The sequence below is a fragment of the Macrosteles quadrilineatus genome, unplaced genomic scaffold, assembly GCF_028750875.1.
Source record: "Macrosteles quadrilineatus isolate MER2022 unplaced genomic scaffold, UCM_ALF_1.0 Scaffold_4__1_contigs__length_99947679, whole genome shotgun sequence".
NCBI classification, from domain to species: Eukaryota; Metazoa; Arthropoda; class Insecta; order Hemiptera; family Cicadellidae; genus Macrosteles; species Macrosteles quadrilineatus.
In genome coordinates, this window is record NW_026542597.1 from 49075461 (window position 1) to 49084920 (window position 9460).

Consider the following 9460-nt stretch of genomic DNA (forward strand, 5'->3'; position numbering starts at 1 on the left):
ACATAAAAAAATCAAAAAGTAAGAAAAAAATTTAACATTATTTTATATGGGTACAAATAAAATTTACCATGAAAAATCGTCTAAGTCCGTAAAACTATCTAAAAACGCTTATATCTCGAAAACGGCTTGAGATACGGCAAAACGGTTGAAATTCTGGCAAACGTAGTGGGTGTCAACTTTTGATTATAAACAATATTACAACATAAAAAAATCAAAAAGTAAGAAAAAAATTTAACATTATTTTATATGGGTACAAATAAAATTTACCATGAAAAATCGTCTAAGTCCATAAAACTATCTAAAAACGCTTATATCTCGAAAACGGCTTGAGATACGGCAAAACGGTTGAAATTCTGGCAAACGTAGTGGGTGTCAACTTTTATTATAAACAATATTACAACATAAAAAAATAAAAAAGGAAGAAAAAAATTTAACATTATTTTATATGGGTACAAATAAAATTTACCATGAAAAATCGTCTAAGTCCGTAAAACTATCTAAAAACGCTTATATCTCGAAAACGGCTTGAGATACGGCAAAACGGTTGAAATTCTGGCAAACGTAGTGGGTGTCAACTTTTGATTATAAACAATATTACAACATAAAAAAATCAAAAAGTAAGAAAAAAAATTAACATTATTTTATATGGGTACAAATAAAATTTACCATGAAAAATCGTCTAAGTCCGTAAAACTATCTAAAAACGCTTATATCTCGAAAACGGCTTGAGATACGGCAAAACGGTTGAAATTCTGGCAAACGTAGTGGGTGTCAACTTTTGATTATAAACAATATTACAACATAAAAAAATCAAAAAGTAAGAAAAAAATTTAACATTATTTTATATGGGTAGCATGCATTTTATATGGGGGAGCGCGCATGAGTTCGCGTGCAAACCTCGCTCGATTTTGTGAATGGATGTGGATTTGAAATAGTAATAGTGTTATACAATGGTATTGAACATTTATATAGGCTTGTATAGGCCGAGAGCTGGATTTTTAAAAAAGTGGTCAAAAAAAGCTCACCATGTTATTCTTATGGGGAAAACGTGCCTAAAGTGATGTTAAACCATCATATTGCCACTACTCATATTAACTAAAAGAATGTTATATTGTAATTCGTTATTAAATTCCGAACATTTTCATTACTCTTAAAGTATATTTGATAACATTTTTTTTTAGTTTTCTGTTGTTCAAAATAAAACGAAAATCTTGCAGAAAGCTAAATTTAACGAAAGATTATTTGGTTTTTGTTTTTACTGTTAACTGCAATACATATATGGACCCTAAATAGAATTTCTTTCAACTGAGAGTTTGGCTATAAGCACCCGTACCTTAATAATAAATATTTTATTAGTAAGGAAATAATTAGCAACCCCCCCCACTCACCCCCTACGAAAGAGTGAAGAGATAGTAAACAAAACATAAAAAACTGCAAATAGCTCACAGTCGTAATCGTTATCTTTTAATTGCGTTGTGATAGAGCTCAGTTCAGTGTCATTGACCAAGTGCTAGTTACATCAAAATGGAGTACCTAGATTATTTGGAGTATAGAAAATATATACAGTATATCAATAACCCGCCACAGAAAACCTGCAGACTAAGCGAATTTCCAAATAACCTAATAGAGCTTTCAATTAAATTTATTTTAATAACTTTAGGTTTAACAAGTACCTGAAACTACCTACGGTGTAGGTACAGTATGCTGCTACAGGGAGGGTAATAAAGTGTTTGTTTTTAACAAAATATTAACAGCTTTATAAAAAATAAATAAATTTGCCATGTTTCATAAAAATATATCCATAAACGACCACACTAGAACAGTTAACTTATTCTCCATAAGAATCACATGGGAATTTAAAATTTACAATTTTACCAATAGTCTCTGTAGCCAATAACCGTACCAAAATTGTTAGATATTCATTTGTTTTTTTATACTCTTTAAAATACTCTTTACTCTTCACTCTTTAAATTACTCTTTGAAATATTTTAAAGACAAAGATTTATGTTATACGGGTTAAAATTGAGAAAAAAACTATTTTTATCCTATACAACTCCGGGTTCCCTTGGTCTGATCATGCTGGTTCGCGAACTCATTAAGGAGAATCGCGCCTAACACTTTCATGCCAAATTTTATCAAAATCAGACAAAAATTACTCAAGTTATCACGTTTATGGACATATATATAATACATTTATATATAGGCTATACATATATAACATTTTGAACGAACAGTGTTTTTAGCCTCTAGAGACATCAAAATGGAAAAGTTTATCGGTCCCGGAACTAAGTGCTACCTACGGTAATAGATACTTCCCTGGGAAAATTAGATAAAAGAGTGTCATGTAAAAAAGATTTTAAATTGACAACAATTTTTTCTAAGTACTGTATTAAAAGATTTTTTTGCATTTACCTTGGCTTCACACAATCATAACCTCCGCAATTACTTTTTATTATTTTTTTGTCAATACCCCTTTATTATACTGGGAAATTACTGTTTAATTTTGAAGCTTTTTATTGCATGAAACCGAGTTTCCGATGTTAATCCTATGTTGCTCTGTACGTATTTATAAGGTGTAGTACTTAAAAGACAACTAGTAGTACTTAAGGACAACTGATTAAATAATTATAAATCGTAAAGTGAAAATAAAGTTAGATCTTAAAAGAATTTAATATAAACAATTACGGTTCTTCAGTCATTGGGATGTAAAACAACGATCTTACAAAACTACATTTTTGCAATGGTACAATGCAGAAACATACACCATAGTCTACTAATTACCCACTATTGATATACCAAGATAAAATTGTATCCATCTTCAAAAAGTGTTCATCTTTTGTTGTTGTCAACGGTAACGGGATCTGCAATGGCCGTTGCCAACGTCAAAACCTGAATTCCCCGCGATTCCCTGTCCATCTAGCCGCGCTGCAACTTAGGCGCGACTATACTTGATCTATGACCATTTCAACTTAGGCGCGAGCTCCCAAGCCTGGTTTCTGGTCCGGGGACTAAAGTTAGGCGCGTCCAACACTAGGCGCGTACAACACTAGGCGCGTACTAGCTGGGCTCGAGCTCCCAAACCGCCCCTTAGGTTCTTCCCCTCATATAAGAACAACTCAAAATTAAATACCGCTTGGATTCCTTAGCTTTTATTTCTTTAATTACGACATAGCCTTCATTTTGCCATACCTACCAACCAACTATGACATGTATATTTAAGAATTCCATCTTCAAACATCACCTCTTAACTTTTCTTTATTACAGGTTTCAGTGAATGGTTTGTTGTGTCGAATTTGTTACTGACAGTTAACGGTTTATATCAGTTTTGATTCGGTTCCTTACCAAGGGACATAAACCACTATGTTGTATCCATTAGAGTATTTTAACCATCGATCTCTGATTTTAACTCATTAAGCCCTTTAGGTACGTCCTCTTATAAAGCCATGCTAAAAAGAACCCTATTATCATGTTGACGAGAAACCTAAACAGACAATTTGACCGTCCTCGCTTTAATAAAGTTACAGTTAGGCCTAGTTTAATCTGTTTTATGACATTGAGCGTTTTAGACCTACTATCAAAGCGAAGATGGCTGAATCCGGTCAAACCGTCTTACTAGGCGAATATGTGTATTCCTTTCACATGAATAAGAAGGAATTCCCCGGAAAAGTTACCTTTGCCATGAATTTAAATAATGCATATGGGCAGACGACAACGAAGTAAGGATTGTACGTGCCAACGTGCCAGACCCCGTTTTTTACACATTCAGTTTTTGTATCTTTGTCAAGGGTGCGCTTTTTCAGTGAAAACTATGTCTGTGTAAAAATAAAGCCATCAACACAAAAATCTAATTTGACCATATTACTTCAAGCATAGTGTTCAAAGACGTACTGTAAACATGTAAAACGTAAATATCTTAACATTATATTTTAAAAAGGTTAATTATCTAGAATGTAAACCTACATATATTCCTGAAATAAGGAACCATACTTAAATCAACGATACACTTACTACGCAGTATTACCTATATATTGTGTACTTCAATAAGTGGGATTTGAGGTGGATTCAGTGCGAATGCTTCGCACTGGTCAGCTAGTACATTAATATAATTACGCAAGTTTGTCTCAAAATGTAGTTACTCCAATCAGTTAAGCGTAATTTTAAGTATACCTTAACACATACCATAAATGAGCGAATTTTTTGCGCAATCCACAATAAAGACACCATCAAAGGACAATATTGTTGACTATGCGATGTAATGAGTACAAGCCCTTATTTTTGTAAACATTGGTGATGTAGTTGTAGACTGTGACATACGGTTTGATGAATTGACATTCCCAACCACAACTATTTGGAAGATTATCTCAAATTTCCCAAATAACTTCAGAAAATCTAAAAACCTCAAAAGATACATCCAATAGAAGTTTAAGGACATTAGTGAAGTCTGTTACTTAACTTAGACTTACAACGCATACATGAAACTCCACTAATGCATTTGAGCTAAAGCGTATTTTTGTTGGATGATCATTTCCAGGGGAAGATGTTGGAATGTTTGAGAACCACCGCATAAAAGACGCAGATTGTGAAATGTTTCTTCCTATAATCACTAGCGCTTAGCACTCGCAGACAGTTTAGTTCCAGATTAGTCTACAGATGCTCTCATCACACAAGATTCTTAGAAGAGTTTTCCCATGTTGACAATGACCGTCTGACGTTGCCCAACCCAGATTTCAGCTGCAAGGTCCTCATGGCGTCAGCACACAGCACTCGGCACATCACGTTAATGTACCTAGCCTCAGACCGAGACCCGCTCATTTGGAGTTTGGCGGGCACTTAGATGACGTCACAGGCTATCTAGGGTCATCTTGGGTTAAATAGCTCAAACCCAGTAATCTGGGATGACCAACTCGGTTATTGATAGTAAACTTATTGAAAGGAAGATTTACAGTTAGGTTACAGATCGTGTGAAATAGAGTGGTGGGATGCGCAAGAGCACAAGATCCATTCTCTTTCCACTGCTTTTGTAATTTTGAACAGTAATTTCAAGAATTTTTTTATTAATTTAATTTGCTCATCACTTCATTTACCCCATCCTAATTAATTCATGCAATCTTTACATGCCCTGCCCTGTACGCCAAGAATCACACATGAAGACTCATGCCACGAGAGAAGGCAAATTGGAATAATGTAGTAAGATTTTTAAATGTATAATAGGGGCAGGAAAACCAAATGGTGGAATAGTCTCTGATGGTTTACCATAAGCTAGTTTAGGGATTATTTTACTTGTACTGCTTTTTAATGGTTCTTAAAACGTAAGCTTTTGTAGTCCTCTAAATAGTCGTTCTAAGGGTTTGAATGTAACGAAAATAAACACAAGGAGACTGCATGGGAACCATTTTATGCATATTAAACAACTAGCTGGCTGAGTAAAATATTAGCTAGTGGCGTATTGGCGGACTTCAGAGTACAATCTATAAAAACTTACATTTAGATTGAACTTCGATTTAATTAAACGGCCAAGCTCTTTTACTACTTGTACAAAAACAGTGGTGTTAATTCAATTATTTCAATTAATATTTCATGTAAGTTTATGTACATGACGTACACTACAAATAACTTATCGAAACTCTGTAGATGTAGTCAAATCCTTTCCTCACGACACCACCTACTTTCTGGTAATTAAGTTGTTTCCAAATACCGAAGAGGTAATCGTCAATATTTGAACTGTGGCAAGTGTCACGACTTGTTCAATATATGTACACACACTCTCACACCCACGCGTATACACACACATACAAACGAATGCAAGAATGTCTAACTCGTTCTCTTATTGACTAGTGTTGTAACCACTCAGGCATTAAACAAATAACAAGTAAGAATAATTACATGAAAAAACGCGTTCTACATAAACAGAACGTAACTAGCATTAAAATCTCCATCGGTCTTGAAGTAATCCATACGGATAATAACTATAAAAGGATTACGTTTAATGTATGGCGGCAGCTAAGCAATTAGCTACTGTACTGCTATTTGTTATTAGCTGTAATGCGACGTTAGAATATGATATTGTAGGTGAGGAATTCCATTCATATACTATCTACAATCTACAAATTGCATAAACGTTAACATAGCTGCGCTCTGCCGATCCTCTCAGTGAAGCACGACTTCTGTTAACTAGACAAGACATTTACCACAGCCACAGATGCACGCGAACATGCAGTTATTACGGAAGTAGTTAATCTTTGAACCATCGATGCAGATGTTACCAGGTCTCGACATGATCCAGAAGCTCTCGGCAGGTCGTGGTGATAACGCTAGTTCCTCATCAGTGGTAAATCAGAACTTATTGTAGGAGCATCAGCACCATTACCTATATAAGCATACCTTCTAAGCATTCTCTCTGGACAATTTCCTGACCGTTTTAAGATAGCGAAAGTAGTTCCTTTGTATAAATCTGGCACAAAGCAAGAGTTAAACAATTATCGTCCAATATCCCTGTTAAATGTTATGTCTAAGATTTTAGAAAAATGTGTCAAAATACAATTGCACTGTTATTTGGAAGATAATAATTTGTTATCAGAATGCCAGTAAGGTTTTAGGAAGAGTAAAAATACTAGTGATGCTCTCTTCGCTATGAATAAATATATTTCGGAGTGTATTAACGGAAATGAAAAAGTAATGACTGTGTTCATTGACCTTGCAAAGGCATTTGATTCCATTGATAGAAATATTCTTTTAAATAAAATGGAATGCATCGGAATTCGTGGTTTGGCCCTAAAATGGTTTAGTAGTTATTTGAATAAATGAAGCCAGTTAGTTTCTATTATCAACAATTTTAGCGATATACGTGAAATAGACTATGGAGTTGTCCAGGGCAGTACGCTGGGACCATCCCTTTTTTTTATTTACATAAATAATTTAGACAAACTTCCAACCACAGGAAAGCTCTTTTTATTTGCCGACAACACTGCAGTTATATTCAAAGGTAATACCTGGGACCAAACATTCAATGTAGCGCAAACAGATATGTTCCTTATTCAAAAATGGTTCTCCCAAAATGTATTATCAATGAATGTTTTAAAAACAAAATATATGCCAATTTTCCTCAGACAAGGTAGTGAGCCTCCCACCAACCTCAGACTTGTGATGCATGTTTGTGGAGATCCAGGTGTCTCTACCTGTAGTTGTTTGCATTTGGAGAGAGTAGATCACTACAAGTACTTGGGAATGATATTGGATAGTAGGTTAAGATGGGAACCCCATATTGAATACTTAAAGACAAAACTTAGGAAATTAATTTATGTTTTTAGAAACGTTCGCGAAGTTCTTAACATTAATGAAATAAAAATGTTATACTATGCATTTGTCCAATCAGTACTTCAATATGGAATTATAGTATGGGGAGGAGCTAGTAGCAATATTTTAAAGCCACTGTTTGTCATACAAAAACTAATTATTAAAATAGCTTTTCAATTCAACAGGCGTTTCCCTACAAATGTATTATTCAAAAACACTCAATTACTTTCGTTGCGTCAACTTTTTATCAAAACTTTACTTGTATATACCTACTCTAATCAAGATTTGATAGTGACGCCAATCACACATAACTATTCCACCAGAGGAGCTGTAAATGTAGGTATGCAGGTACCCCGAGTTTTCAAGTCTGCAAACCTTACCAATGCTTTTTATATTGCGAATTTTTTGTATAGGAATATACCATCAGAGATTAGAGATCTACAGGTATCTCTTCCAGTTTATAAACGTTCGGTAAGCAGTTGGCTGTCGGAGATGGGCTCGATCAGTCTGAGACACTTTTTGGTTCAGTATACAATACCTAACAATCTATATATTTAATACACAGTTGTAACACTGTTTTCTCAGTGATTACTGGACCGATCTACAAGATTTATGTCTCAAATTAAAGGGGATAGTGTGTAGATTTGCCGAACTTCCTTAGAATTTACGTTTTTTCTAAGGGCTACGACCTACAGTCCTTTAAAGGTCGAGTCAATACAATTCTTATTGAAGAATATAATACACAGTTTATAAATTATTCGTCAGCTGTTTAATGTTTGTCAGACATTTGTTATTATTTTTATAACCTCACTTTCAGTATGCAATTACAGTATTGAACTTGGAGTTTCTGTTTATAAACACACGATTTTGATCAAGGAAAGTGTATTTGTTAACTTATTTTTGAAATGTTTAAGTTTCCTGCAAAGTGATCTGAAGGAAAGTGGTAATTGAGTTTAAGTTTCAGTATGGGCCACCAGAATAATCATGTGGAAATCCGCTTGCAAGTTGTACATATAATTGCTAATGAGTGGGAAACATACAAACATTTTATAGTAGGTGACGAATCTTACTCAAAATCAGTGTTAGACGTTCAGTGGTACCAAACTTTACCTTCTCGAGATGGCGAGTACGCTGGGATACGTGGAACTACAATATATCAGTGAATTTTTTTTCAAGTACACAGGGAACTTGCTTGAGAAACTGTGACTTACCTTTCGGTTCTGGCGAAGAAGTATGTGACTTGATGTTTAATGGTAATGTTGACTCGGGTCATTATAGCGTTATACAACTTTATCATTAACCCCAGGGTGTGAAAAGTACAAAAAGAAAACGTAATTATTAACCGGGCGTAAAGAGACATACCGAACGAAAAAAAAAATTTAGAGAACCATCGAACTAAAAAGGTAAAGAGATGTGTTGGTGTTAAATGTGCTCTGAAAGTCCCTACAAAAAAATACCAACTCTTTTGAATTGGGGTCGTTAGATTGGATTTGTCACTACTTCAAATCTATGAATTTCGAGTCAGAACAGACTAGCTGGGACACAAAAATGTTTTAGTTTTCCTGCAAAGTGATCTGAAGGAAAGTGGTAATTGAGTTTAAGTTTGAGTATGGAATGTGAAATAATACCCATAGTATGCTGCCCTGCTAAGCACAGTTGTGGTAACTGACATCAGAGTAAAATTGAGAAAATAAGGGAAGTATATTTAAAACTATGCCCTACAGTCAAAGATTGACTTTGAAACATTTTTTTGGTCTCATCTTATGTATTTTTTAACGCTAAATCTTTTTCCAAAATTATTTTCAACATTAAAACATTCTAAATACTTAAGAAATTAGATAATGCTTTTGTTCTTATCAATTACAATCAAATATACTTGGCCATATAGTGGCAACTTAATTTTCCTAAGCCAATATGTGGTATCTCTGCAGATGCCACGAACTGGTCTAGCAAAATCATGGTTATTGTTTCAAATGCAACAAAATAGCCTATAAGGTTCCCAAAATAAATAAAATTTCTGGATTGAAATATTTTTGATACTATGGTTCTGTTTTGGCAACAAGTTGTTGAATTGTTTTTCTGGGAGTTGGAGAGGATACTATTATTTAAATATATATGAATTATACCATTAGCGATGTTATTATAATTGTTATATGATCAATTAATC